Below are 26,537 nucleotides of genomic sequence, written 5' to 3'. Positions count from 1 at the left end.
AACGAAGTCAAGGTACGTGCTAGGTTTATGGTAAAAGGCAAGGCGCCTGAACAGGGACTTGAACCCTGGACCCTCAGATTAAAAGTCTGATGCTCTACCGACTGAGCTACCCAGGCTCGTGCAGAGCAGCCCATTTAGCACATTTAGGAAGAACATCTCACTATGCATTTCGAAGAACCTTCCGAGATGTTCCTTTTTGCTTAGGACTGTACACAAACAAAACCAAAGTCCGCACACATTCTGCCACAGAAAGCAAGTGCCAGGTTATATCTCCTGGTATTCTCTATGGAGGCAAAAGTGGGGAAAAGGAGTAAGCAGCATCGTCAAAGACAATAAGAATTGGCTAAGTATAGTCAGGTGCAGCTGCAGTATTAAGCAACTGTTTAAGCTTTTTTTCCAAACTCAATTCACTGCCACACAGATCATTAGGGCTGTGTAATGTCTCACATACTTTTACAGAGAAAAACAAAACAAGGATTCTTCAATTTCTGTGTGCGGTTTCTGAAAGACATCACAAATGCAAGTCCCCACCCACCAGCTCAGAGAAGACTGAAAGTTAGAGACAGACTCAAAGGAGGGAAATAATGCTGGATACAAGTCATGTAATAACCAGAACAACGCTTAATCCTCATGCACACTCAAGAATCACCTAAGAACGAAGTCAAGGTACGTGCTAGGTTTATGGTAAAAGGCAAGGCGCCTGAACAGGGACTTGAACCCTGGACCCTCAGATTAAAAGTCTGATGCTCTACCGACTGAGCTACCCAGGCTCGTGCAGAGCAGCCCATTTAGCACATTTAGGAAGAACATCTCACTATGCATTTCGAAGAACCTTCCGAGATGTTCCTTTTTGCTTAGGACTGTACACAAACAAAACCAAAGTCCGCACACATTCTGCCACAGAAAGCAAGTGCCAGGTTATATCTCCTGGTATTCTCTATGGAGGCAAAAGTGGGGAAAAGGAGTAAGCAGCATCGTCAAAGACGCTTAATCCTCATGCACACTCAAGAATCACCTAAGAACGAAGTCAAGGTACGTGCTAGGTTTATGGTAAAAGGCAAGGCGCCTGAACAGGGACTTGAACCCTGGACCCTCAGATTAAAAGTCTGATGCTCTACCGACTGAGCTACCCAGGCTCGTGCAGAGCAGCCCATTTAGCACATTTAGGAAGAACATCTCACTATGCATTTCGAAGAACCTTCCGAGATGTTCCTTTTTGCTTAGGACTGTACACAAACAAAACCAAAGTCCGCACACATTCTGCCACAGAAAGCAAGTGCCAGGTTATATCTCCTGGTATTCTCTATGGAGGCAAAAGTGGGGAAAAGGAGTAAGCAGCATCGTCAAAGACAATAAGAATTGGCTAAGTATAGTCAGGTGCAGCTGCAGTATTAAGCAACTGTTTAAGCTTTTTTTCCAAACTCAATTCACTGCCACACAGATCATTAGGGCTGTGTAATGTCTCACATACTTTTACAGAGAAAAACAAAACAAGGATTCTTCAATTTCTGTGTGCGGTTTCTGAAAGACATCACAAATGCAAGTCCCCACCCACCAGCTCAGAGAAGACTGAAAGTTAGAGACAGACTCAACGGAGGGAAATAATGCTGGATACAAGTCATGTAATAACCAGAACAACGCTTAATCCTCATGCACACTCAAGAATCACCTAAGAACGAAGTCAAGGTACGTGCTAGGTTTATGGTAAAAGGCAAGGCGCCTGAACAGGGACTTGAACCCTGGACCCTCAGATTAAAAGTCTGATGCTCTACCGACTGAGCTACCCAGGCTCGTGCAGAGCAGCCCATTTAGCACATTTAGGAAGAACATCTCACTATGCATTTCGAAGAACCTTCCGAGATGTTCCTTTTTGCTTAGGACTGTACACAAACAAAACCAAAGTCCGCACACATTCTGCCACAGAAAGCAAGTGCCAGGTTATATCTCCTGGTATTCTCTATGGAGGCAAAAGTGGGGAAAAGGAGTAAGCAGCATCGTCAAAGACAATAAGAATTGGCTAAGTATAGTCAGGTGCAGCTGCAGTATTAAGCAACTGTTTAAGCTTTTTTTCCAAACTCAATTCACTGCCACACAGATCATTAGGGCTGTGTAATGTCTCACATACTTTTACAGAGAAAAACAAAACAAGGATTCTTCAATTTCTGTGTGCGGTTTCTGAAAGACATCACAAATGCAAGTCCCCACCCACCAGCTCAGAGAAGACTGAAAGTTAGAGACAGACTCAACGGAGGGAAATAATGCTGGATACAAGTCATGTAATAACCAGAACAACGCTTAATCCTCATGCACACTCAAGAATCACCTAAGAACGAAGTCAAGGTACGTGCTAGGTTTATGGTAAAAGGCAAGGCGCCTGAACAGGGACTTGAACCCTGGACCCTCAGATTAAAAGTCTGATGCTCTACCGACTGAGCTACCCAGGCTCGTGCAGAGCAGCCCATTTAGCACATTTAGGAAGAACATCTCACTATGCATTTCGAAGAACCTTCCGAGATGTTCCTTTTTGCTTAGGACTGTACACAAACAAAACCAAAGTCCGCACACATTCTGCCACAGAAAGCAAGTGCCAGGTTATATCTCCTGGTATTCTCTATGGAGGCAAAAGTGGGGAAAAGGAGTAAGCAGCATCGTCAAAGACAATAAGAATTGGCTAAGTATAGTCAGGTGCAGCTGCAGTATTAAGCAACTGTTTAAGCTTTTTTTCCAAACTCAATTCACTGCCACACAGATCATTAGGGCTGTGTAATGTCTCACATACTTTTACAGAGAAAAACAAAACAAGGATTCTTCAATTTCTGTGTGCGGTTTCTGAAAGACATCACAAATGCAAGTCCCCACCCACCAGCTCAGAGAAGACTGAAAGTTAGAGACAGACTCAACGGAGGGAAATAATGCTGGATACAAGTCATGTAATAACCAGAACAACGCTTAATCCTCATGCACACTCAAGAATCACCTAAGAACGAAGTCAAGGTACGTGCTAGGTTTATGGTAAAAGGCAAGGCGCCTGAACAGGGACTTGAACCCTGGACCCTCAGATTAAAAGTCTGATGCTCTACCGACTGAGCTACCCAGGCTCGTGCAGAGCAGCCCATTTAGCACATTTAGGAAGAACATCTCACTATGCATTTCGAAGAACCTTCCGAGATGTTCCTTTTTGCTTAGGACTGTACACAAACAAAACCAAAGTCCGCACACATTCTGCCACAGAAAGCAAGTGCCAGGTTATATCTCCTGGTATTCTCTATGGAGGCAAAAGTGGGGAAAAGGAGTAAGCAGCATCGTCAAAGACAATAAGAATTGGCTAAGTATAGTCAGGTGCAGCTGCAGTATTAAGCAACTGTTTAAGCTTTTTTTCCAAACTCAATTCACTGCCACACAGATCATTAGGGCTGTGTAATGTCTCACATACTTTTACAGAGAAAAACAAAACAAGGATTCTTCAATTTCTGTGTGCGGTTTCTGAAAGACATCACAAATGCAAGTCCCCACCCACCAGCTCAGAGAAGACTGAAAGTTAGAGACAGACTCAACGGAGGGAAATAATGCTGGATACAAGTCATGTAATAACCAGAACAACGCTTAATCCTCATGCACACTCAAGAATCACCTAAGAACGAAGTCAAGGTACGTGCTAGGTTTATGGTAAAAGGCAAGGCGCCTGAACAGGGACTTGAACCCTGGACCCTCAGATTAAAAGTCTGATGCTCTACCGACTGAGCTACCCAGGCTCGTGCAGAGCAGCCCATTTAGCACATTTAGGAAGAACATCTCACTATGCATTTCGAAGAACCTTCCGAGATGTTCCTTTTTGCTTAGGACTGTACACAAACAAAACCAAAGTCCGCACACATTCTGCCACAGAAAGCAAGTGCCAGGTTATATCTCCTGGTATTCTCTATGGAGGCAAAAGTGGGGAAAAGGAGTAAGCAGCATCGTCAAAGACAATAAGAATTGGCTAAGTATAGTCAGGTGCAGCTGCAGTATTAAGCAACTGTTTAAGCTTTTTTTCCAAACTCAATTCACTGCCACACAGATCATTAGGGCTGTGTAATGTCTCACATACTTTTACAGAGAAAAACAAAACAAGGATTCTTCAATTTCTGTGTGCGGTTTCTGAAAGACATCACAAATGCAAGTCCCCACCCACCAGCTCAGAGAAGACTGAAAGTTAGAGACAGACTCAACGGAGGGAAATAATGCTGGATACAAGTCATGTAATAACCAGAACAACGCTTAATCCTCATGCACACTCAAGAATCACCTAAGAACGAAGTCAAGGTACGTGCTAGGTTTATGGTAAAAGGCAAGGCGCCTGAACAGGGACTTGAACCCTGGACCCTCAGATTAAAAGTCTGATGCTCTACCGACTGAGCTACCCAGGCTCGTGCAGAGCAGCCCATTTAGCACATTTAGGAAGAACATCTCACTATGCATTTCGAAGAACCTTCCGAGATGTTCCTTTTTGCTTAGGACTGTACACAAACAAAACCAAAGTCCGCACACATTCTGCCACAGAAAGCAAGTGCCAGGTTATATCTCCTGGTATTCTCTATGGAGGCAAAAGTGGGGAAAAGGAGTAAGCAGCATCGTCAAAGACAATAAGAATTGGCTAAGTATAGTCAGGTGCAGCTGCAGTATTAAGCAACTGTTTAAGCTTTTTTTCCAAACTCAATTCACTGCCACACAGATCATTAGGGCTGTGTAATGTCTCACATACTTTTACAGAGAAAAACAAAACAAGGATTCTTCAATTTCTGTGTGCGGTTTCTGAAAGACATCACAAATGCAAGTCCCCACCCACCAGCTCAGAGAAGACTGAAAGTTAGAGACAGACTCAACGGAGGGAAATAATGCTGGATACAAGTCATGTAATAACCAGAACAACGCTTAATCCTCATGCACACTCAAGAATCACCTAAGAACGAAGTCAAGGTACGTGCTAGGTTTATGGTAAAAGGCAAGGCGCCTGAACAGGGACTTGAACCCTGGACCCTCAGATTAAAAGTCTGATGCTCTACCGACTGAGCTACCCAGGCTCGTGCAGAGCAGCCCATTTAGCACATTTAGGAAGAACATCTCACTATGCATTTCGAAGAACCTTCCGAGATGTTCCTTTTTGCTTAGGACTGTACACAAACAAAACCAAAGTCCGCACACATTCTGCCACAGAAAGCAAGTGCCAGGTTATATCTCCTGGTATTCTCTATGGAGGCAAAAGTGGGGAAAAGGAGTAAGCAGCATCGTCAAAGACAATAAGAATTGGCTAAGTATAGTCAGGTGCAGCTGCAGTATTAAGCAACTGTTTAAGCTTTTTTTCCAAACTCAATTCACTGCCACACAGATCATTAGGGCTGTGTAATGTCTCACATACTTTTACAGAGAAAAACAAAACAAGGATTCTTCAATTTCTGTGTGCGGTTTCTGAAAGACATCACAAATGCAAGTCCCCACCCACCAGCTCAGAGAAGACTGAAAGTTAGAGACAGACTCAACGGAGGGAAATAATGCTGGATACAAGTCATGTAATAACCAGAACAACGCTTAATCCTCATGCACACTCAAGAATCACCTAAGAACGAAGTCAAGGTACGTGCTAGGTTTATGGTAAAAGGCAAGGCGCCTGAACAGGGACTTGAACCCTGGACCCTCAGATTAAAAGTCTGATGCTCTACCGACTGAGCTACCCAGGCTCGTGCAGAGCAGCCCATTTAGCACATTTAGGAAGAACATCTCACTATGCATTTCGAAGAACCTTCCGAGATGTTCCTTTTTGCTTAGGACTGTACACAAACAAAACCAAAGTCCGCACACATTCTGCCACAGAAAGCAAGTGCCAGGTTATATCTCCTGGTATTCTCTATGGAGGCAAAAGTGGGGAAAAGGAGTAAGCAGCATCGTCAAAGACAATAAGAATTGGCTAAGTATAGTCAGGTGCAGCTGCAGTATTAAGCAACTGTTTAAGCTTTTTTTCCAAACTCAATTCACTGCCACACAGATCATTAGGGCTGTGTAATGTCTCACATACTTTTACAGAGAAAAACAAAACAAGGATTCTTCAATTTCTGTGTGCGGTTTCTGAAAGACATCACAAATGCAAGTCCCCACCCACCAGCTCAGAGAAGACTGAAAGTTAGAGACAGACTCAACGGAGGGAAATAATGCTGGATACAAGTCATGTAATAACCAGAACAACGCTTAATCCTCATGCACACTCAAGAATCACCTAAGAACGAAGTCAAGGTACGTGCTAGGTTTATGGTAAAAGGCAAGGCGCCTGAACAGGGACTTGAACCCTGGACCCTCAGATTAAAAGTCTGATGCTCTACCGACTGAGCTACCCAGGCTCGTGCAGAGCAGCCCATTTAGCACATTTAGGAAGAACATCTCACTATGCATTTCGAAGAACCTTCCGAGATGTTCCTTTTTGCTTAGGACTGTACACAAACAAAACCAAAGTCCGCACACAGTCTGATGCTCTACCGACTGAGCTACCCAGGCTCGTGCAGAGCAGCCCATTTAGCACATTTAGGAAGAACATCTCACTATGCATTTCGAAGAACCTTCCGAGATGTTCCTTTTTGCTTAGGACTGTACACAAACAAAACCAAAGTCCGCACACATTCTGCCACAGAAAGCAAGTGCCAGGTTATATCTCCTGGTATTCTCTATGGAGGCAAAAGTGGGGAAAAGGAGTAAGCAGCATCGTCAAAGACAATAAGAATTGGCTAAGTATAGTCAGGTGCAGCTGCAGTATTAAGCAACTGTTTAAGCTTTTTTTCCAAACTCAATTCACTGCCACACAGATCATTAGGGCTGTGTAATGTCTCACATACTTTTACAGAGAAAAACAAAACAAGGATTCTTCAATTTCTGTGTGCGGTTTCTGAAAGACATCACAAATGCAAGTCCCCACCCACCAGCTCAGAGAAGACTGAAAGTTAGAGACAGACTCAACGGAGGGAAATAATGCTGGATACAAGTCATGTAATAACCAGAACAACGCTTAATCCTCATGCACACTCAAGAATCACCTAAGAACGAAGTCAAGGTACGTGCTAGGTTTATGGTAAAAGGCAAGGCGCCTGAACAGGGACTTGAACCCTGGACCCTCAGATTAAAAGTCTGATGCTCTACCGACTGAGCTACCCAGGCTCGTGCAGAGCAGCCCATTTAGCACATTTAGGAAGAACATCTCACTATGCATTTCGAAGAACCTTCCGAGATGTTCCTTTTTGCTTAGGACTGTACACAAACAAAACCAAAGTCCGCACACATTCTGCCACAGAAAGCAAGTGCCAGGTTATATCTCCTGGTATTCTCTATGGAGGCAAAAGTGGGGAAAAGGAGTAAGCAGCATCGTCAAAGACAATAAGAATTGGCTAAGTATAGTCAGGTGCAGCTGCAGTATTAAGCAACTGTTTAAGCTTTTTTTCCAAACTCAATTCACTGCCACACAGATCATTAGGGCTGTGTAATGTCTCACATACTTTTACAGAGAAAAACAAAACAAGGATTCTTCAATTTCTGTGTGCGGTTTCTGAAAGACATCACAAATGCAAGTCCCCACCCACCAGCTCAGAGAAGACTGAAAGTTAGAGACAGACTCAACGGAGGGAAATAATGCTGGATACAAGTCATGTAATAACCAGAACAACGCTTAATCCTCATGCACACTCAAGAATCACCTAAGAACGAAGTCAAGGTACGTGCTAGGTTTATGGTAAAAGGCAAGGCGCCTGAACAGGGACTTGAACCCTGGACCCTCAGATTAAAAGTCTGATGCTCTACCGACTGAGCTACCCAGGCTCGTGCAGAGCAGCCCATTTAGCACATTTAGGAAGAACATCTCACTATGCATTTCGAAGAACCTTCCGAGATGTTCCTTTTTGCTTAGGACTGTACACAAACAAAACCAAAGTCCGCACACATTCTGCCACAGAAAGCAAGTGCCAGGTTATATCTCCTGGTATTCTCTATGGAGGCAAAAGTGGGGAAAAGGAGTAAGCAGCATCGTCAAAGACAATAAGAATTGGCTAAGTATAGTCAGGTGCAGCTGCAGTATTAAGCAACTGTTTAAGCTTTTTTTCCAAACTCAATTCACTGCCACACAGATCATTAGGGCTGTGTAATGTCTCACATACTTTTACAGAGAAAAACAAAACAAGGATTCTTCAATTTCTGTGTGCGGTTTCTGAAAGACATCACAAATGCAAGTCCCCACCCACCAGCTCAGAGAAGACTGAAAGTTAGAGACAGACTCAACGGAGGGAAATAATGCTGGATACAAGTCATGTAATAACCAGAACAACGCTTAATCCTCATGCACACTCAAGAATCACCTAAGAACGAAGTCAAGGTACGTGCTAGGTTTATGGTAAAAGGCAAGGCGCCTGAACAGGGACTTGAACCCTGGACCCTCAGATTAAAAGTCTGATGCTCTACCGACTGAGCTACCCAGGCTCGTGCAGAGCAGCCCATTTAGCACATTTAGGAAGAACATCTCACTATGCATTTCGAAGAACCTTCCGAGATGTTCCTTTTTGCTTAGGACTGTACACAAACAAAACCAAAGTCCGCACACATTCTGCCACAGAAAGCAAGTGCCAGGTTATATCTCCTGGTATTCTCTATGGAGGCAAAAGTGGGGAAAAGGAGTAAGCAGCATCGTCAAAGACAATAAGAATTGGCTAAGTATAGTCAGGTGCAGCTGCAGTATTAAGCAACTGTTTAAGCTTTTTTTCCAAACTCAATTCACTGCCACACAGATCATTAGGGCTGTGTAATGTCTCACATACTTTTACAGAGAAAAACAAAACAAGGATTCTTCAATTTCTGTGTGCGGTTTCTGAAAGACATCACAAATGCAAGTCCCCACCCACCAGCTCAGAGAAGACTGAAAGTTAGAGACAGACTCAACGGAGGGAAATAATGCTGGATACAAGTCATGTAATAACCAGAACAACGCTTAATCCTCATGCACACTCAAGAATCACCTAAGAACGAAGTCAAGGTACGTGCTAGGTTTATGGTAAAAGGCAAGGCGCCTGAACAGGGACTTGAACCCTGGACCCTCAGATTAAAAGTCTGATGCTCTACCGACTGAGCTACCCAGGCTCGTGCAGAGCAGCCCATTTAGCACATTTAGGAAGAACATCTCACTATGCATTTCGAAGAACCTTCCGAGATGTTCCTTTTTGCTTAGGACTGTACACAAACAAAACCAAAGTCCGCACACATTCTGCCACAGAAAGCAAGTGCCAGGTTATATCTCCTGGTATTCTCTATGGAGGCAAAAGTGGGGAAAAGGAGTAAGCAGCATCGTCAAAGACAATAAGAATTGGCTAAGTATAGTCAGGTGCAGCTGCAGTATTAAGCAACTGTTTAAGCTTTTTTTCCAAACTCAATTCACTGCCACACAGATCATTAGGGCTGTGTAATGTCTCACATACTTTTACAGAGAAAAACAAAACAAGGATTCTTCAATTTCTGTGTGCGGTTTCTGAAAGACATCACAAATGCAAGTCCCCACCCACCAGCTCAGAGAAGACTGAAAGTTAGAGACAGACTCAACGGAGGGAAATAATGCTGGATACAAGTCATGTAATAACCAGAACAACGCTTAATCCTCATGCACACTCAAGAATCACCTAAGAACGAAGTCAAGGTACGTGCTAGGTTTATGGTAAAAGGCAAGGCGCCTGAACAGGGACTTGAACCCTGGACCCTCAGATTAAAAGTCTGATGCTCTACCGACTGAGCTACCCAGGCTCGTGCAGAGCAGCCCATTTAGCACATTTAGGAAGAACATCTCACTATGCATTTCGAAGAACCTTCCGAGATGTTCCTTTTTGCTTAGGACTGTACACAAACAAAACCAAAGTCCGCACACATTCTGCCACAGAAAGCAAGTGCCAGGTTATATCTCCTGGTATTCTCTATGGAGGCAAAAGTGGGGAAAAGGAGTAAGCAGCATCGTCAAAGACAATAAGAATTGGCTAAGTATAGTCAGGTGCAGCTGCAGTATTAAGCAACTGTTTAAGCTTTTTTTCCAAACTCAATTCACTGCCACACAGATCATTAGGGCTGTGTAATGTCTCACATACTTTTACAGAGAAAAACAAAACAAGGATTCTTCAATTTCTGTGTGCGGTTTCTGAAAGACATCACAAATGCAAGTCCCCACCCACCAGCTCAGAGAAGACTGAAAGTTAGAGACAGACTCAACGGAGGGAAATAATGCTGGATACAAGTCATGTAATAACCAGAACAACGCTTAATCCTCATGCACACTCAAGAATCACCTAAGAACGAAGTCAAGGTACGTGCTAGGTTTATGGTAAAAGGCAAGGCGCCTGAACAGGGACTTGAACCCTGGACCCTCAGATTAAAAGTCTGATGCTCTACCGACTGAGCTACCCAGGCTCGTGCAGAGCAGCCCATTTAGCACATTTAGGAAGAACATCTCACTATGCATTTCGAAGAACCTTCCGAGATGTTCCTTTTTGCTTAGGACTGTACACAAACAAAACCAAAGTCCGCACACATTCTGCCACAGAAAGCAAGTGCCAGGTTATATCTCCTGGTATTCTCTATGGAGGCAAAAGTGGGGAAAAGGAGTAAGCAGCATCGTCAAAGACAATAAGAATTGGCTAAGTATAGTCAGGTGCAGCTGCAGTATTAAGCAACTGTTTAAGCTTTTTTTCCAAACTCAATTCACTGCCACACAGATCATTAGGGCTGTGTAATGTCTCACATACTTTTACAGAGAAAAACAAAACAAGGATTCTTCAATTTCTGTGTGCGGTTTCTGAAAGACATCACAAATGCAAGTCCCCACCCACCAGCTCAGAGAAGACTGAAAGTTAGAGACAGACTCAACGGAGGGAAATAATGCTGGATACAAGTCATGTAATAACCAGAACAACGCTTAATCCTCATGCACACTCAAGAATCACCTAAGAACGAAGTCAAGGTACGTGCTAGGTTTATGGTAAAAGGCAAGGCGCCTGAACAGGGACTTGAACCCTGGACCCTCAGATTAAAAGTCTGATGCTCTACCGACTGAGCTACCCAGGCTCGTGCAGAGCAGCCCATTTAGCACATTTAGGAAGAACATCTCACTATGCATTTCGAAGAACCTTCCGAGATGTTCCTTTTTGCTTAGGACTGTACACAAACAAAACCAAAGTCCGCACACATTCTGCCACAGAAAGCAAGTGCCAGGTTATATCTCCTGGTATTCTCTATGGAGGCAAAAGTGGGGAAAAGGAGTAAGCAGCATCGTCAAAGACAATAAGAATTGGCTAAGTATAGTCAGGTGCAGCTGCAGTATTAAGCAACTGTTTAAGCTTTTTTTCCAAACTCAATTCACTGCCACACAGATCATTAGGGCTGTGTAATGTCTCACATACTTTTACAGAGAAAAACAAAACAAGGATTCTTCAATTTCTGTGTGCGGTTTCTGAAAGACATCACAAATGCAAGTCCCCACCCACCAGCTCAGAGAAGACTGAAAGTTAGAGACAGACTCAACGGAGGGAAATAATGCTGGATACAAGTCATGTAATAACCAGAACAACGCTTAATCCTCATGCACACTCAAGAATCACCTAAGAACGAAGTCAAGGTACGTGCTAGGTTTATGGTAAAAGGCAAGGCGCCTGAACAGGGACTTGAACCCTGGACCCTCAGATTAAAAGTCTGATGCTCTACCGACTGAGCTACCCAGGCTCGTGCAGAGCAGCCCATTTAGCACATTTAGGAAGAACATCTCACTATGCATTTCGAAGAACCTTCCGAGATGTTCCTTTTTGCTTAGGACTGTACACAAACAAAACCAAAGTCCGCACACATTCTGCCACAGAAAGCAAGTGCCAGGTTATATCTCCTGGTATTCTCTATGGAGGCAAAAGTGGGGAAAAGGAGTAAGCAGCATCGTCAAAGACAATAAGAATTGGCTAAGTATAGTCAGGTGCAGCTGCAGTATTAAGCAACTGTTTAAGCTTTTTTTCCAAACTCAATTCACTGCCACACAGATCATTAGGGCTGTGTAATGTCTCACATACTTTTACAGAGAAAAACAAAACAAGGATTCTTCAATTTCTGTGTGCGGTTTCTGAAAGACATCACAAATGCAAGTCCCCACCCACCAGCTCAGAGAAGACTGAAAGTTAGAGACAGACTCAACGGAGGGAAATAATGCTGGATACAAGTCATGTAATAACCAGAACAACGCTTAATCCTCATGCACACTCAAGAATCACCTAAGAACGAAGTCAAGGTACGTGCTAGGTTTATGGTAAAAGGCAAGGCGCCTGAACAGGGACTTGAACCCTGGACCCTCAGATTAAAAGTCTGATGCTCTACCGACTGAGCTACCCAGGCTCGTGCAGAGCAGCCCATTTAGCACATTTAGGAAGAACATCTCACTATGCATTTCGAAGAACCTTCCGAGATGTTCCTTTTTGCTTAGGACTGTACACAAACAAAACCAAAGTCCGCACACATTCTGCCACAGAAAGCAAGTGCCAGGTTATATCTCCTGGTATTCTCTATGGAGGCAAAAGTGGGGAAAAGGAGTAAGCAGCATCGTCAAAGACAATAAGAATTGGCTAAGTATAGTCAGGTGCAGCTGCAGTATTAAGCAACTGTTTAAGCTTTTTTTCCAAACTCAATTCACTGCCACACAGATCATTAGGGCTGTGTAATGTCTCACATACTTTTACAGAGAAAAACAAAACAAGGATTCTTCAATTTCTGTGTGCGGTTTCTGAAAGACATCACAAATGCAAGTCCCCACCCACCAGCTCAGAGAAGACTGAAAGTTAGAGACAGACTCAACGGAGGGAAATAATGCTGGATACAAGTCATGTAATAACCAGAACAACGCTTAATCCTCATGCACACTCAAGAATCACCTAAGAACGAAGTCAAGGTACGTGCTAGGTTTATGGTAAAAGGCAAGGCGCCTGAACAGGGACTTGAACCCTGGACCCTCAGATTAAAAGTCTGATGCTCTACCGACTGAGCTACCCAGGCTCGTGCAGAGCAGCCCATTTAGCACATTTAGGAAGAACATCTCACTATGCATTTCGAAGAACCTTCCGAGATGTTCCTTTTTGCTTAGGACTGTACACAAACAAAACCAAAGTCCGCACACATTCTGCCACAGAAAGCAAGTGCCAGGTTATATCTCCTGGTATTCTCTATGGAGGCAAAAGTGGGGAAAAGGAGTAAGCAGCATCGTCAAAGACAATAAGAATTGGCTAAGTATAGTCAGGTGCAGCTGCAGTATTAAGCAACTGTTTAAGCTTTTTTTCCAAACTCAATTCACTGCCACACAGATCATTAGGGCTGTGTAATGTCTCACATACTTTTACAGAGAAAAACAAAACAAGGATTCTTCAATTTCTGTGTGCGGTTTCTGAAAGACATCACAAATGCAAGTCCCCACCCACCAGCTCAGAGAAGACTGAAAGTTAGAGACAGACTCAACGGAGGGAAATAATGCTGGATACAAGTCATGTAATAACCAGAACAACGCTTAATCCTCATGCACACTCAAGAATCACCTAAGAACGAAGTCAAGGTACGTGCTAGGTTTATGGTAAAAGGCAAGGCGCCTGAACAGGGACTTGAACCCTGGACCCTCAGATTAAAAGTCTGATGCTCTACCGACTGAGCTACCCAGGCTCGTGCAGAGCAGCCCATTTAGCACATTTAGGAAGAACATCTCACTATGCATTTCGAAGAACCTTCCGAGATGTTCCTTTTTGCTTAGGACTGTACACAAACAAAACCAAAGTCCGCACACATTCTGCCACAGAAAGCAAGTGCCAGGTTATATCTCCTGGTATTCTCTATGGAGGCAAAAGTGGGGAAAAGGAGTAAGCAGCATCGTCAAAGACAATAAGAATTGGCTAAGTATAGTCAGGTGCAGCTGCAGTATTAAGCAACTGTTTAAGCTTTTTTTCCAAACTCAATTCACTGCCACACAGATCATTAGGGCTGTGTAATGTCTCACATACTTTTACAGAGAAAAACAAAACAAGGATTCTTCAATTTCTGTGTGCGGTTTCTGAAAGACATCACAAATGCAAGTCCCCACCCACCAGCTCAGAGAAGACTGAAAGTTAGAGACAGACTCAACGGAGGGAAATAATGCTGGATACAAGTCATGTAATAACCAGAACAACGCTTAATCCTCATGCACACTCAAGAATCACCTAAGAACGAAGTCAAGGTACGTGCTAGGTTTATGGTAAAAGGCAAGGCGCCTGAACAGGGACTTGAACCCTGGACCCTCAGATTAAAAGTCTGATGCTCTACCGACTGAGCTACCCAGGCTCGTGCAGAGCAGCCCATTTAGCACATTTAGGAAGAACATCTCACTATGCATTTCGAAGAACCTTCCGAGATGTTCCTTTTTGCTTAGGACTGTACACAAACAAAACCAAAGTCCGCACACATTCTGCCACAGAAAGCAAGTGCCAGGTTATATCTCCTGGTATTCTCTATGGAGGCAAAAGTGGGGAAAAGGAGTAAGCAGCATCGTCAAAGACAATAAGAATTGGCTAAGTATAGTCAGGTGCAGCTGCAGTATTAAGCAACTGTTTAAGCTTTTTTTCCAAACTCAATTCACTGCCACACAGATCATTAGGGCTGTGTAATGTCTCACATACTTTTACAGAGAAAAACAAAACAAGGATTCTTCAATTTCTGTGTGCGGTTTCTGAAAGACATCACAAATGCAAGTCCCCACCCACCAGCTCAGAGAAGACTGAAAGTTAGAGACAGACTCAACGGAGGGAAATAATGCTGGATACAAGTCATGTAATAACCAGAACAACGCTTAATCCTCATGCACACTCAAGAATCACCTAAGAACGAAGTCAAGGTACGTGCTAGGTTTATGGTAAAAGGCAAGGCGCCTGAACAGGGACTTGAACCCTGGACCCTCAGATTAAAAGTCTGATGCTCTACCGACTGAGCTACCCAGGCTCGTGCAGAGCAGCCCATTTAGCACATTTAGGAAGAACATCTCACTATGCATTTCGAAGAACCTTCCGAGATGTTCCTTTTTGCTTAGGACTGTACACAAACAAAACCAAAGTCCGCACACATTCTGCCACAGAAAGCAAGTGCCAGGTTATATCTCCTGGTATTCTCTATGGAGGCAAAAGTGGGGAAAAGGAGTAAGCAGCATCGTCAAAGACAATAAGAATTGGCTAAGTATAGTCAGGTGCAGCTGCAGTATTAAGCAACTGTTTAAGCTTTTTTTCCAAACTCAATTCACTGCCACACAGATCATTAGGGCTGTGTAATGTCTCACATACTTTTACAGAGAAAAACAAAACAAGGATTCTTCAATTTCTGTGTGCGGTTTCTGAAAGACATCACAAATGCAAGTCCCCACCCACCAGCTCAGAGAAGACTGAAAGTTAGAGACAGACTCAACGGAGGGAAATAATGCTGGATACAAGTCATGTAATAACCAGAACAACGCTTAATCCTCATGCACACTCAAGAATCACCTAAGAACGAAGTCAAGGTACGTGCTAGGTTTATGGTAAAAGGCAAGGCGCCTGAACAGGGACTTGAACCCTGGACCCTCAGATTAAAAGTCTGATGCTCTACCGACTGAGCTACCCAGGCTCGTGCAGAGCAGCCCATTTAGCACATTTAGGAAGAACATCTCACTATGCATTTCGAAGAACCTTCCGAGATGTTCCTTTTTGCTTAGGACTGTACACAAACAAAACCAAAGTCCGCACACATTCTGCCACAGAAAGCAAGTGCCAGGTTATATCTCCTGGTATTCTCTATGGAGGCAAAAGTGGGGAAAAGGAGTAAGCAGCATCGTCAAAGACAATAAGAATTGGCTAAGTATAGTCAGGTGCAGCTGCAGTATTAAGCAACTGTTTAAGCTTTTTTTCCAAACTCAATTCACTGCCACACAGATCATTAGGGCTGTGTAATGTCTCACATACTTTTACAGAGAAAAACAAAACAAGGATTCTTCAATTTCTGTGTGCGGTTTCTGAAAGACATCACAAATGCAAGTCCCCACCCACCAGCTCAGAGAAGACTGAAAGTTAGAGACAGACTCAACGGAGGGAAATAATGCTGGATACAAGTCATGTAATAACCAGAACAACGCTTAATCCTCATGCACACTCAAGAATCACCTAAGAACGAAGTCAAGGTACGTGCTAGGTTTATGGTAAAAGGCAAGGCGCCTGAACAGGGACTTGAACCCTGGACCCTCAGATTAAAAGTCTGATGCTCTACCGACTGAGCTACCCAGGCTCGTGCAGAGCAGCCCATTTAGCACATTTAGGAAGAACATCTCACTATGCATTTCGAAGAACCTTCCGAGATGTTCCTTTTTGCTTAGGACTGTACACAAACAAAACCAAAGTCCGCACACATTCTGCCACAGAAAGCAAGTGCCAGGTTATATCTCCTGGTATTCTCTATGGAGGCAAAAGTGGGGAAAAGGAGTAAGCAGCATCGTCAAAGACAATAAGAATTGGCTAAGTATAGTCAGGTGCAGCTGCAGTATTAAGCAACTGTTTAAGCTTTTTTTCCAAACTCAATTCACTGCCACACAGATCATTAGGGCTGTGTAATGTCTCACATACTTTTACAGAGAAAAACAAAACAAGGATTCTTCAATTTCTGTGTGCGGTTTCTGAAAGACATCACAAATGCAAGTCCCCACCCACCAGCTCAGAGAAGACTGAAAGTTAGAGACAGACTCAACGGAGGGAAATAATGCTGGATACAAGTCATGTAATAACCAGAACAACGCTTAATCCTCATGCACACTCAAGAATCACCTAAGAACGAAGTCAAGGTACGTGCTAGGTTTATGGTAAAAGGCAAGGCGCCTGAACAGGGACTTGAACCCTGGACCCTCAGATTAAAAGGCTGATGCTCTACCGACTGAGCTACCCAGGCTCGTGCAGAGCAGCCCATTTAGCACATTTAGGAAGAACATCTCACTATGCATTTCGAAGAACCTTCCGAGATGTTCCTTTTTGCTTAGGACTGTACACAAACAAAACCAAAGTCCGCACACATTCTGCCACAGAAAGCAAGTGCCAGGTTATATCTCCTGGTATTCTCTATGGAGGCAAAAGTGGGGAAAAGGAGTAAGCAGCATCGTCAAAGACAATAAGAATTGGCTAAGTATAGTCAGGTGCAGCTGCAGTATTAAGCAACTGTTTAAGCTTTTTTTCCAAACTCAATTCACTGCCACACAGATCATTAGGGCTGTGTAATGTCTCACATACTTTTACAGAGAAAAACAAAACAAGGATTCTTCAATTTCTGTGTGCGGTTTCTGAAAGACATCACAAATGCAAGTCCCCACCCACCAGCTCAGAGAAGACTGAAAGTTAGAGACAGACTCAACGGAGGGAAATAATGCTGGATACAAGTCATGTAATAACCAGAACAACGCTTAATCCTCATGCACACTCAAGAATCACCTAAGAACGAAGTCAAGGTACGTGCTAGGTTTATGGTAAAAGGCAAGGCGCCTGAACAGGGACTTGAACCCTGGACCCTCAGATTAAAAGTCTGATGCTCTACCGACTGAGCTACCCAGGCTCGTGCAGAGCAGCCCATTTAGCACATTTAGGAAGAACATCTCACTATGCATTTCGAAGAACCTTCCGAGATGTTCCTTTTTGCTTAGGACTGTACACAAACAAAACCAAAGTCCGCACACATTCTGCCACAGAAAGCAAGTGCCAGGTTATATCTCCTGGTATTCTCTATGGAGGCAAAAGTGGGGAAAAGGAGTAAGCAGCATCGTCAAAGACAATAAGAATTGGCTAAGTATAGTCAGGTGCAGCTGCAGTATTAAGCAACTGTTTAAGCTTTTTTTCCAAACTCAATTCACTGCCACACAGATCATTAGGGCTGTGTAATGTCTCACATACTTTTACAGAGAAAAACAAAACAAGGATTCTTCAATTTCTGTGTGCGGTTTCTGAAAGACATCACAAATGCAAGTCCCCACCCACCAGCTCAGAGAAGACTGAAAGTTAGAGACAGACTCAACGGAGGGAAATAATGCTGGATACAAGTCATGTAATAACCAGAACAACGCTTAATCCTCATGCACACTCAAGAATCACCTAAGAACGAAGTCAAGGTACGTGCTAGGTTTATGGTAAAAGGCAAGGCGCCTGAACAGGGACTTGAACCCTGGACCCTCAGATTAAAAGTCTGATGCTCTACCGACTGAGCTACCCAGGCTCGTGCAGAGCAGCCCATTTAGCACATTTAGGAAGAACATCTCACTATGCATTTCGAAGAACCTTCCGAGATGTTCCTTTTTGCTTAGGACTGTACACAAACAAAACCAAAGTCCGCACACATTCTGCCACAGAAAGCAAGTGCCAGGTTATATCTCCTGGTATTCTCTATGGAGGCAAAAGTGGGGAAAAGGAGTAAGCAGCATCGTCAAAGACAATAAGAATTGGCTAAGTATAGTCAGGTGCAGCTGCAGTATTAAGCAACTGTTTAAGCTTTTTTTCCAAACTCAATTCACTGCCACACAGATCATTAGGGCTGTGTAATGTCTCACATACTTTTACAGAGAAAAACAAAACAAGGATTCTTCAATTTCTGTGTGCGGTTTCTGAAAGACATCACAAATGCAAGTCCCCACCCACCAGCCCAGAGAAGACTGAAAGTTAGAGACAGACTCAACGGAGGGAAATAATGCTGGATACAAGTCATGTAATAACCAGAACAACGCTTAATCCTCATGCACACTCAAGAATCACCTAAGAACGAAGTCAAGGTACGTGCTAGGTTTATGGTAAAAGGCAAGGCGCCTGAACAGGGACTTGAACCCTGGACCCTCAGATTAAAAGTCTGATGCTCTACCGACTGAGCTACCCAGGCTCGTGCAGAGCAGCCCATTTAGCACATTTAGGAAGAACATCTCACTATGCATTTCGAAGAACCTTCCGAGATGTTCCTTTTTGCTTAGGACTGTACACAAACAAAACCAAAGTCCGCACACATTCTGCCACAGAAAGCAAGTGCCAGGTTATATCTCCTGGTATTCTCTATGGAGGCAAAAGTGGGGAAAAGGAGTAAGCAGCATCGTCAAAGACAATAAGAATTGGCTAAGTATAGTCAGGTGCAGCTGCAGTATTAAGCAACTGTTTAAGCTTTTTTTCCAAACTCAATTCACTGCCACACAGATCATTAGGGCTGTGTAATGTCTCACATACTTTTACAGAGAAAAACAAAACAAGGATTCTTCAATTTCTGTGTGCGGTTTCTGAAAGACATCACAAATGCAAGTCCCCACCCACCAGCTCAGAGAAGACTGAAAGTTAGAGACAGACTCAACGGAGGGAAATAATGCTGGATACAAGTCATGTAATAACCAGAACAACGCTTAATCCTCATGCACACTCAAGAATCACCTAAGAACGAAGTCAAGGTACGTGCTAGGTTTATGGTAAAAGGCAAGGCGCCTGAACAGGGATTTGAACCCTGGACCCTCAGATTAAAAGTCTGATGCTCTACCGACTGAGCTACCCAGGCTCGTGCAGAGCAGCCCATTTAGCACATTTAGGAAGAACATCTCACTATGCATTTCGAAGAACCTTCCGAGATGTTCCTTTTTGCTTAGGACTGTACACAAACAAAACCAAAGTCCGCACACATTCTGCCACAGAAAGCAAGTGCCAGGTTATATCTCCTGGTATTCTCTATGGAGGCAAAAGTGGGGAAAAGGAGTAAGCAGCATCGTCAAAGACAATAAGAATTGGCTAAGTATAGTCAGGTGCAGCTGCAGTATTAAGCAACTGTTTAAGCTTTTTTTCCAAACTCAATTCACTGCCACACAGATCATTAGGGCTGTGTAATGTCTCACATACTTTTACAGAGAAAAACAAAACAAGGATTCTTCAATTTCTGTGTGCGGTTTCTGAAAGACATCACAAATGCAAGTCCCCACCCACCAGCTCAGAGAAGACTGAAAGTTAGAGACAGACTCAACGGAGGGAAATAATGCTGGATACAAGTCATGTAATAACCAGAACAACGCTTAATCCTCATGCACACTCAAGAATCACCTAAGAACGAAGTCAAGGTACGTGCTAGGTTTATGGTAAAAGGCAAGGCGCCTGAACAGGGACTTGAACCCTGGACCCTCAGATTAAAAGTCTGATGCTCTACCGACTGAGCTACCCAGGCTCGTGCAGAGCAGCCCATTTAGCACATTTAGGAAGAACATCTCACTATGCATTTCGAAGAACCTTCCGAGATGTTCCTTTTTGCTTAGGACTGTACACAAACAAAACCAAAGTCCGCACACATTCTGCCACAGAAAGCAAGTGCCAGGTTATATCTCCTGGTATTCTCTATGGAGGCAAAAGTGGGGAAAAGGAGTAAGCAGCATCGTCAAAGACAATAAGAATTGGCTAAGTATAGTCAGGTGCAGCTGCAGTATTAAGCAACTGTTTAAGCTTTTTTTCCAAACTCAATTCACTGCCACACAGATCATTAGGGCTGTGTAATGTCTCACATACTTTTACAGAGAAAAACAAAACAAGGATTCTTCAATTTCTGTGTGCGGTTTCTGAAAGACATCACAAATGCAAGTCCCCACCCACCAGCTCAGAGAAGACTGAAAGTTAGAGACAGACTCAACGGAGGGAAATAATGCTGGATACAAGTCATGTAATAACCAGAACAACGCTTAATCCTCATGCACACTCAAGAATCACCTAAGAACGAAGTCAAGGTACGTGCTAGGTTTATGGTAAAAGGCAAGGCGCCTGAACAGGGACTTGAACCCTGGACCCTCAGATTAAAAGTCTGATGCTCTACCGACTGAGCTACCCAGGCTCGTGCAGAGCAGCCCATTTAGCACATTTAGGAAGAACATCTCACTATGCATTTCGAAGAACCTTCCGAGATGTTCCTTTTTGCTTAGGACTGTACACAAACAAAACCAAAGTCCGCACACATTCTGCCACAGAAAGCAAGTGCCAGGTTATATCTCCTGGTATTCTCTATGGAGGCAAAAGTGGGGAAAAGGAGTAAGCAGCATCGTCAAAGACAATAAGAATTGGCTAAGTATAGTCAGGTGCAGCTGCAGTATTAAGCAACTGTTTAAGCTTTTTTTCCAAACTCAATTCACTGCCACACAGATCATTAGGGCTGTGTAATGTCTCACATACTTTTACAGAGAAAAACAAAACAAGGATTCTTCAATTTCTGTGTGCGGTTTCTGAAAGACATCACAAATGCAAGTCCCCACCCACCAGCTCAGAGAAGACTGAAAGTTAGAGACAGACTCAACGGAGGGAAATAATGCTGGATACAAGTCATGTAATAACCAGAACAACGCTTAATCCTCATGCACACTCAAGAATCACCTAAGAACGAAGTCAAGGTACGTGCTAGGTTTATGGTAAAAGGCAAGGCGCCTGAACAGGGACTTGAACCCTGGACCCTCAGATTAAAAGTCTGATGCTCTACCGACTGAGCTACCCAGGCTCGTGCAGAGCAGCCCATTTAGCACATTTAGGAAGAACATCTCACTATGCATTTCGAAGAACCTTCCGAGATGTTCCTTTTTGCTTAGGACTGTACACAAACAAAACCAAAGTCCGCACACATTCTGCCACAGAAAGCAAGTGCCAGGTTATATCTCCTGGTATTCTCTATGGAGGCAAAAGTGGGGAAAAGGAGTAAGCAGCATCGTCAAAGACAATAAGAATTGGCTAAGTATAGTCAGGTGCAGCTGCAGTATTAAGCAACTGTTTAAGCTTTTTTTCCAAACTCAATTCACTGCCACACAGATCATTAGGGCTGTGTAATGTCTCACATACTTTTACAGAGAAAAACAAAACAAGGATTCTTCAATTTCTGTGTGCGGTTTCTGAAAGACATCACAAATGCAAGTCCCCACCCACCAGCTCAGAGAAGACTGAAAGTTAGAGACAGACTCAACGGAGGGAAATAATGCTGGATACAAGTCATGTAATAACCAGAACAACGCTTAATCCTCATGCACACTCAAGAATCACCTAAGAACGAAGTCAAGGTACGTGCTAGGTTTATGGTAAAAGGCAAGGCGCCTGAACAGGGACTTGAACCCTGGACCCTCAGATTAAAAGTCTGATGCTCTACCGACTGAGCTACCCAGGCTCGTGCAGAGCAGCCCATTTAGCACATTTAGGAAGAACATCTCACTATGCATTTCGAAGAACCTTCCGAGATGTTCCTTTTTGCTTAGGACTGTACACAAACAAAACCAAAGTCCGCACACATTCTGCCACAGAAAGCAAGTGCCAGGTTATATCTCCTGGTATTCTCTATGGAGGCAAAAGTGGGGAAAAGGAGTAAGCAGCATCGTCAAAGACAATAAGAATTGGCTAAGTATAGTCAGGTGCAGCTGCAGTATTAAGCAACTGTTTAAGCTTTTTTTCCAAACTCAATTCACTGCCACACAGATCATTAGGGCTGTGTAATGTCTCACATACTTTTACAGAGAAAAACAAAACAAGGATTCTTCAATTTCTGTGTGCGGTTTCTGAAAGACATCACAAATGCAAGTCCCCACCCACCAGCTCAGAGAAGACTGAAAGTTAGAGACAGACTCAACGGAGGGAAATAATGCTGGATACAAGTCATGTAATAACCAGAACAACGCTTAATCCTCATGCACACTCAAGAATCACCTAAGAACGAAGTCAAGGTACGTGCTAGGTTTATGGTAAAAGGCAAGGCGCCTGAACAGGGACTTGAACCCTGGACCCTCAGATTAAAAGTCTGATGCTCTACCGACTGAGCTACCCAGGCTCGTGCAGAGCAGCCCATTTAGCACATTTAGGAAGAACATCTCACTATGCATTTCGAAGAACCTTCCGAGATGTTCCTTTTTGCTTAGGACTGTACACAAACAAAACCAAAGTCCGCACACATTCTGCCACAGAAAGCAAGTGCCAGGTTATATCTCCTGGTATTCTCTATGGAGGCAAAAGTGGGGAAAAGGAGTAAGCAGCATCGTCAAAGACAATAAGAATTGGCTAAGTATAGTCAGGTGCAGCTGCAGTATTAAGCAACTGTTTAAGCTTTTTTTCCAAACTCAATTCACTGCCACACAGATCATTAGGGCTGTGTAATGTCTCACATACTTTTACAGAGAAAAACAAAACAAGGATTCTTCAATTTCTGTGTGCGGTTTCTGAAAGACATCACAAATGCAAGTCCCCACCCACCAGCTCAGAGAAGACTGAAAGTTAGAGACAGACTCAACGGAGGGAAATAATGCTGGATACAAGTCATGTAATAACCAGAACAACGCTTAATCCTCATGCACACTCAAGAATCACCTAAGAACGAAGTCAAGGTACGTGCTAGGTTTATGGTAAAAGGCAAGGCGCCTGAACAGGGACTTGAACCCTGGACCCTCAGATTAAAAGTCTGATGCTCTACCGACTGAGCTACCCAGGCTCGTGCAGAGCAGCCCATTTAGCACATTTAGGAAGAACATCTCACTATGCATTTCGAAGAACCTTCCGAGATGTTCCTTTTTGCTTAGGACTGTACACAAACAAAACCAAAGTCCGCACACATTCTGCCACAGAAAGCAAGTGCCAGGTTATATCTCCTGGTATTCTCTATGGAGGCAAAAGTGGGGAAAAGGAGTAAGCAGCATCGTCAAAGACAATAAGAATTGGCTAAGTATAGTCAGGTGCAGCTGCAGTATTAAGCAACTGTTTAAGCTTTTTTTCCAAACTCAATTCACTGCCACACAGATCATTAGGGCTGTGTAATGTCTCACATACTTTTACAGAGAAAAACAAAACAAGGATTCTTCAATTTCTGTGTGCGGTTTCTGAAAGACATCACAAATGCAAGTCCCCACCCACCAGCTCAGAGAAGACTGAAAGTTAGAGACAGACTCAACGGAGGGAAATAATGCTGGATACAAGTCATGTAATAACCAGAACAACGCTTAATCCTCATGCACACTCAAGAATCACCTAAGAACGAAGTCAAGGTACGTGCTAGGTTTATGGTAAAAGGCAAGGCGCCTGAACAGGGACTTGAACCCTGGACCCTCAGATTAAAAGTCTGATGCTCTACCGACTGAGCTACCCAGGCTCGTGCAGAGCAGCCCATTTAGCACATTTAGGAAGAACATCTCACTATGCATTTCGAAGAACCTTCCGAGATGTTCCTTTTTGCTTAGGACTGTACACAAACAAAACCAAAGTCCGCACACATTCTGCCACAGAAAGCAAGTGCCAGGTTATATCTCCTGGTATTCTCTATGGAGGCAAAAGTGGGGAAAAGGAGTAAGCAGCATCGTCAAAGACAATAAGAATTGGCTAAGTATAGTCAGGTGCAGCTGCAGTATTAAGCAACTGTTTAAGCTTTTTTTCCAAACTCAATTCACTGCCACACAGATCATTAGGGCTGTGTAATGTCTCACATACTTTTACAGAGAAAAACAAAACAAGGATTCTTCAATTTCTGTGTGCGGTTTCTGAAAGACATCACAAATGCAAGTCCCCACCCACCAGCTCAGAGAAGACTGAAAGTTAGAGACAGACTCAACGGAGGGAAATAATGCTGGATACAAGTCATGTAATAACCAGAACAACGCTTAATCCTCATGCACACTCAAGAATCACCTAAGAACGAAGTCAAGGTACGTGCTAGGTTTATGGTAAAAGGCAAGGCGCCTGAACAGGGACTTGAACCCTGGACCCTCAGATTAAAAGTCTGATGCTCTACCGACTGAGCTACCCAGGCTCGTGCAGAGCAGCCCATTTAGCACATTTAGGAAGAACATCTCACTATGCATTTCGAAGAACCTTCCGAGATGTTCCTTTTTGCTTAGGACTGTACACAAACAAAACCAAAGTCCGCACACATTCTGCCACAGAAAGCAAGTGCCAGGTTATATCTCCTGGTATTCTCTATGGAGGCAAAAGTGGGGAAAAGGAGTAAGCAGCATCGTCAAAGACAATAAGAATTGGCTAAGTATAGTCAGGTGCAGCTGCAGTATTAAGCAACTGTTTAAGCTTTTTTTCCAAACTCAATTCACTGCCACACAGATCATTAGGGCTGTGTAATGTCTCACATACTTTTACAGAGAAAAACAAAACAAGGATTCTTCAATTTCTGTGTGCGGTTTCTGAAAGACATCACAAATGCAAGTCCCCACCCACCAGCTCAGAGAAGACTGAAAGTTAGAGACAGACTCAACGGAGGGAAATAATGCTGGATACAAGTCATGTAATAACCAGAACAACGCTTAATCCTCATGCACACTCAAGAATCACCTAAGAACGAAGTCAAGGTACGTGCTAGGTTTATGGTAAAAGGCAAGGCGCCTGAACAGGGACTTGAACCCTGGACCCTCAGATTAAAAGTCTGATGCTCTACCGACTGAGCTACCCAGGCTCGTGCAGAGCAGCCCATTTAGCACATTTAGGAAGAACATCTCACTATGCATTTCGAAGAACCTTCCGAGATGTTCCTTTTTGCTTAGGACTGTACACAAACAAAACCAAAGTCCGCACACATTCTGCCACAGAAAGCAAGTGCCAGGTTATATCTCCTGGTATTCTCTATGGAGGCAAAAGTGGGGAAAAGGAGTAAGCAGCATCGTCAAAGACAATAAGAATTGGCTAAGTATAGTCAGGTGCAGCTGCAGTATTAAGCAACTGTTTAAGCTTTTTTTCCAAACTCAATTCACTGCCACACAGATCATTAGGGCTGTGTAATGTCTCACATACTTTTACAGAGAAAAACAAAACAAGGATTCTTCAATTTCTGTGTGCGGTTTCTGAAAGACATCACAAATGCAAGTCCCCACCCACCAGCTCAGAGAAGACTGAAAGTTAGAGACAGACTCAACGGAGGGAAATAATGCTGGATACAAGTCATGTAATAACCAGAACAACGCTTAATCCTCATGCACACTCAAGAATCACCTAAGAACGAAGTCAAGGTACGTGCTAGGTTTATGGTAAAAGGCAAGGCGCCTGAACAGGGACTTGAACCCTGGACCCTCAGATTAAAAGTCTGATGCTCTACCGACTGAGCTACCCAGGCTCGTGCAGAGCAGCCCATTTAGCACATTTAGGAAGAACATCTCACTATGCATTTCGAAGAACCTTCCGAGATGTTCCTTTTTGCTTAGGACTGTACACAAACAAAACCAAAGTCCGCACACATTCTGCCACAGAAAGCAAGTGCCAGGTTATATCTCCTGGTATTCTCTATGGAGGCAAAAGTGGGGAAAAGGAGTAAGCAGCATCGTCAAAGACAATAAGAATTGGCTAAGTATAGTCAGGTGCAGCTGCAGTATTAAGCAACTGTTTAAGCTTTTTTTCCAAACTCAATTCACTGCCACACAGATCATTAGGGCTGTGTAATGTCTCACATACTTTTACAGAGAAAAACAAAACAAGGATTCTTCAATTTCTGTGTGCGGTTTCTGAAAGACA

General features: G+C 43.5%; 41 non-coding genes across 41 annotated transcripts; all 41 read right to left on the bottom strand.

The window, feature by feature from the left end:
• Positions 1-43: 43 nt before the first annotated feature.
• On the bottom strand, positions 44-116 carry TRNAK-UUU (transfer RNA lysine (anticodon UUU)). The gene has a single exon. It is a non-coding gene; the product is annotated as a tRNA-Lys (tRNA).
• Positions 117-697: 581 nt separating this feature from the next.
• On the bottom strand, positions 698-770 carry TRNAK-UUU (transfer RNA lysine (anticodon UUU)). Its single transcript has one exon. It is a non-coding gene; the product is annotated as a tRNA-Lys (tRNA).
• A 293-nt stretch (positions 771-1,063) lies between these two features.
• TRNAK-UUU (transfer RNA lysine (anticodon UUU)) lies at positions 1,064-1,136 on the bottom strand. The gene has a single exon. It is a non-coding gene; the product is annotated as a tRNA-Lys (tRNA).
• A 581-nt stretch (positions 1,137-1,717) lies between these two features.
• TRNAK-UUU (transfer RNA lysine (anticodon UUU)) lies at positions 1,718-1,790 on the bottom strand. Its single transcript has one exon. It is a non-coding gene; the product is annotated as a tRNA-Lys (tRNA).
• A 581-nt stretch (positions 1,791-2,371) lies between these two features.
• Positions 2,372-2,444, bottom strand: TRNAK-UUU (transfer RNA lysine (anticodon UUU)). Its single transcript has one exon. It is a non-coding gene; the product is annotated as a tRNA-Lys (tRNA).
• Positions 2,445-3,025: 581 nt separating this feature from the next.
• Positions 3,026-3,098, bottom strand: TRNAK-UUU (transfer RNA lysine (anticodon UUU)). The gene has a single exon. It is a non-coding gene; the product is annotated as a tRNA-Lys (tRNA).
• Positions 3,099-3,679: 581 nt separating this feature from the next.
• On the bottom strand, positions 3,680-3,752 carry TRNAK-UUU (transfer RNA lysine (anticodon UUU)). Its single transcript has one exon. It is a non-coding gene; the product is annotated as a tRNA-Lys (tRNA).
• Positions 3,753-4,333: 581 nt separating this feature from the next.
• TRNAK-UUU (transfer RNA lysine (anticodon UUU)) lies at positions 4,334-4,406 on the bottom strand. Its single transcript has one exon. It is a non-coding gene; the product is annotated as a tRNA-Lys (tRNA).
• Positions 4,407-4,987: 581 nt separating this feature from the next.
• On the bottom strand, positions 4,988-5,060 carry TRNAK-UUU (transfer RNA lysine (anticodon UUU)). Its single transcript has one exon. It is a non-coding gene; the product is annotated as a tRNA-Lys (tRNA).
• Positions 5,061-5,641: 581 nt separating this feature from the next.
• On the bottom strand, positions 5,642-5,714 carry TRNAK-UUU (transfer RNA lysine (anticodon UUU)). The gene has a single exon. It is a non-coding gene; the product is annotated as a tRNA-Lys (tRNA).
• Positions 5,715-6,295: 581 nt separating this feature from the next.
• On the bottom strand, positions 6,296-6,368 carry TRNAK-UUU (transfer RNA lysine (anticodon UUU)). The gene has a single exon. It is a non-coding gene; the product is annotated as a tRNA-Lys (tRNA).
• Positions 6,369-7,103: 735 nt separating this feature from the next.
• TRNAK-UUU (transfer RNA lysine (anticodon UUU)) lies at positions 7,104-7,176 on the bottom strand. The gene has a single exon. It is a non-coding gene; the product is annotated as a tRNA-Lys (tRNA).
• Positions 7,177-7,757: 581 nt separating this feature from the next.
• On the bottom strand, positions 7,758-7,830 carry TRNAK-UUU (transfer RNA lysine (anticodon UUU)). The gene has a single exon. It is a non-coding gene; the product is annotated as a tRNA-Lys (tRNA).
• Positions 7,831-8,411: 581 nt separating this feature from the next.
• TRNAK-UUU (transfer RNA lysine (anticodon UUU)) lies at positions 8,412-8,484 on the bottom strand. Its single transcript has one exon. It is a non-coding gene; the product is annotated as a tRNA-Lys (tRNA).
• A 581-nt stretch (positions 8,485-9,065) lies between these two features.
• TRNAK-UUU (transfer RNA lysine (anticodon UUU)) lies at positions 9,066-9,138 on the bottom strand. The gene has a single exon. It is a non-coding gene; the product is annotated as a tRNA-Lys (tRNA).
• Positions 9,139-9,719: 581 nt separating this feature from the next.
• On the bottom strand, positions 9,720-9,792 carry TRNAK-UUU (transfer RNA lysine (anticodon UUU)). Its single transcript has one exon. It is a non-coding gene; the product is annotated as a tRNA-Lys (tRNA).
• A 581-nt stretch (positions 9,793-10,373) lies between these two features.
• Positions 10,374-10,446, bottom strand: TRNAK-UUU (transfer RNA lysine (anticodon UUU)). The gene has a single exon. It is a non-coding gene; the product is annotated as a tRNA-Lys (tRNA).
• A 581-nt stretch (positions 10,447-11,027) lies between these two features.
• On the bottom strand, positions 11,028-11,100 carry TRNAK-UUU (transfer RNA lysine (anticodon UUU)). The gene has a single exon. It is a non-coding gene; the product is annotated as a tRNA-Lys (tRNA).
• A 581-nt stretch (positions 11,101-11,681) lies between these two features.
• On the bottom strand, positions 11,682-11,754 carry TRNAK-UUU (transfer RNA lysine (anticodon UUU)). The gene has a single exon. It is a non-coding gene; the product is annotated as a tRNA-Lys (tRNA).
• Positions 11,755-12,335: 581 nt separating this feature from the next.
• Positions 12,336-12,408, bottom strand: TRNAK-UUU (transfer RNA lysine (anticodon UUU)). Its single transcript has one exon. It is a non-coding gene; the product is annotated as a tRNA-Lys (tRNA).
• Positions 12,409-12,989: 581 nt separating this feature from the next.
• Positions 12,990-13,062, bottom strand: TRNAK-UUU (transfer RNA lysine (anticodon UUU)). The gene has a single exon. It is a non-coding gene; the product is annotated as a tRNA-Lys (tRNA).
• A 581-nt stretch (positions 13,063-13,643) lies between these two features.
• TRNAK-UUU (transfer RNA lysine (anticodon UUU)) lies at positions 13,644-13,716 on the bottom strand. Its single transcript has one exon. It is a non-coding gene; the product is annotated as a tRNA-Lys (tRNA).
• Positions 13,717-14,297: 581 nt separating this feature from the next.
• TRNAK-UUU (transfer RNA lysine (anticodon UUU)) lies at positions 14,298-14,370 on the bottom strand. Its single transcript has one exon. It is a non-coding gene; the product is annotated as a tRNA-Lys (tRNA).
• Positions 14,371-14,951: 581 nt separating this feature from the next.
• On the bottom strand, positions 14,952-15,024 carry TRNAK-UUU (transfer RNA lysine (anticodon UUU)). The gene has a single exon. It is a non-coding gene; the product is annotated as a tRNA-Lys (tRNA).
• A 581-nt stretch (positions 15,025-15,605) lies between these two features.
• Positions 15,606-15,678, bottom strand: TRNAK-UUU (transfer RNA lysine (anticodon UUU)). The gene has a single exon. It is a non-coding gene; the product is annotated as a tRNA-Lys (tRNA).
• Positions 15,679-16,259: 581 nt separating this feature from the next.
• Positions 16,260-16,332, bottom strand: TRNAK-UUU (transfer RNA lysine (anticodon UUU)). The gene has a single exon. It is a non-coding gene; the product is annotated as a tRNA-Lys (tRNA).
• Positions 16,333-16,913: 581 nt separating this feature from the next.
• Positions 16,914-16,986, bottom strand: TRNAK-UUU (transfer RNA lysine (anticodon UUU)). The gene has a single exon. It is a non-coding gene; the product is annotated as a tRNA-Lys (tRNA).
• A 581-nt stretch (positions 16,987-17,567) lies between these two features.
• On the bottom strand, positions 17,568-17,640 carry TRNAK-UUU (transfer RNA lysine (anticodon UUU)). The gene has a single exon. It is a non-coding gene; the product is annotated as a tRNA-Lys (tRNA).
• A 581-nt stretch (positions 17,641-18,221) lies between these two features.
• TRNAK-UUU (transfer RNA lysine (anticodon UUU)) lies at positions 18,222-18,294 on the bottom strand. Its single transcript has one exon. It is a non-coding gene; the product is annotated as a tRNA-Lys (tRNA).
• A 581-nt stretch (positions 18,295-18,875) lies between these two features.
• TRNAK-UUU (transfer RNA lysine (anticodon UUU)) lies at positions 18,876-18,948 on the bottom strand. Its single transcript has one exon. It is a non-coding gene; the product is annotated as a tRNA-Lys (tRNA).
• Positions 18,949-19,529: 581 nt separating this feature from the next.
• TRNAK-UUU (transfer RNA lysine (anticodon UUU)) lies at positions 19,530-19,602 on the bottom strand. Its single transcript has one exon. It is a non-coding gene; the product is annotated as a tRNA-Lys (tRNA).
• A 581-nt stretch (positions 19,603-20,183) lies between these two features.
• Positions 20,184-20,256, bottom strand: TRNAK-UUU (transfer RNA lysine (anticodon UUU)). The gene has a single exon. It is a non-coding gene; the product is annotated as a tRNA-Lys (tRNA).
• A 581-nt stretch (positions 20,257-20,837) lies between these two features.
• On the bottom strand, positions 20,838-20,910 carry TRNAK-UUU (transfer RNA lysine (anticodon UUU)). The gene has a single exon. It is a non-coding gene; the product is annotated as a tRNA-Lys (tRNA).
• A 581-nt stretch (positions 20,911-21,491) lies between these two features.
• On the bottom strand, positions 21,492-21,564 carry TRNAK-UUU (transfer RNA lysine (anticodon UUU)). The gene has a single exon. It is a non-coding gene; the product is annotated as a tRNA-Lys (tRNA).
• Positions 21,565-22,145: 581 nt separating this feature from the next.
• Positions 22,146-22,218, bottom strand: TRNAK-UUU (transfer RNA lysine (anticodon UUU)). Its single transcript has one exon. It is a non-coding gene; the product is annotated as a tRNA-Lys (tRNA).
• A 581-nt stretch (positions 22,219-22,799) lies between these two features.
• On the bottom strand, positions 22,800-22,872 carry TRNAK-UUU (transfer RNA lysine (anticodon UUU)). Its single transcript has one exon. It is a non-coding gene; the product is annotated as a tRNA-Lys (tRNA).
• A 581-nt stretch (positions 22,873-23,453) lies between these two features.
• On the bottom strand, positions 23,454-23,526 carry TRNAK-UUU (transfer RNA lysine (anticodon UUU)). The gene has a single exon. It is a non-coding gene; the product is annotated as a tRNA-Lys (tRNA).
• Positions 23,527-24,107: 581 nt separating this feature from the next.
• Positions 24,108-24,180, bottom strand: TRNAK-UUU (transfer RNA lysine (anticodon UUU)). Its single transcript has one exon. It is a non-coding gene; the product is annotated as a tRNA-Lys (tRNA).
• Positions 24,181-24,761: 581 nt separating this feature from the next.
• TRNAK-UUU (transfer RNA lysine (anticodon UUU)) lies at positions 24,762-24,834 on the bottom strand. Its single transcript has one exon. It is a non-coding gene; the product is annotated as a tRNA-Lys (tRNA).
• A 581-nt stretch (positions 24,835-25,415) lies between these two features.
• On the bottom strand, positions 25,416-25,488 carry TRNAK-UUU (transfer RNA lysine (anticodon UUU)). Its single transcript has one exon. It is a non-coding gene; the product is annotated as a tRNA-Lys (tRNA).
• A 581-nt stretch (positions 25,489-26,069) lies between these two features.
• Positions 26,070-26,142, bottom strand: TRNAK-UUU (transfer RNA lysine (anticodon UUU)). The gene has a single exon. It is a non-coding gene; the product is annotated as a tRNA-Lys (tRNA).
• Positions 26,143-26,537: the final 395 nt, after the last annotated feature.

The sequence above is a fragment of the Anomaloglossus baeobatrachus genome, chromosome 1 (assembly GCF_048569485.1).
Source record: "Anomaloglossus baeobatrachus isolate aAnoBae1 chromosome 1, aAnoBae1.hap1, whole genome shotgun sequence".
Taxonomy (NCBI): domain Eukaryota; kingdom Metazoa; phylum Chordata; class Amphibia; order Anura; family Aromobatidae; genus Anomaloglossus; species Anomaloglossus baeobatrachus.
The sequence above is the reverse complement of the archived record's forward strand: the minus strand, read 5'-3'. Positions and strand labels throughout refer to the sequence as shown.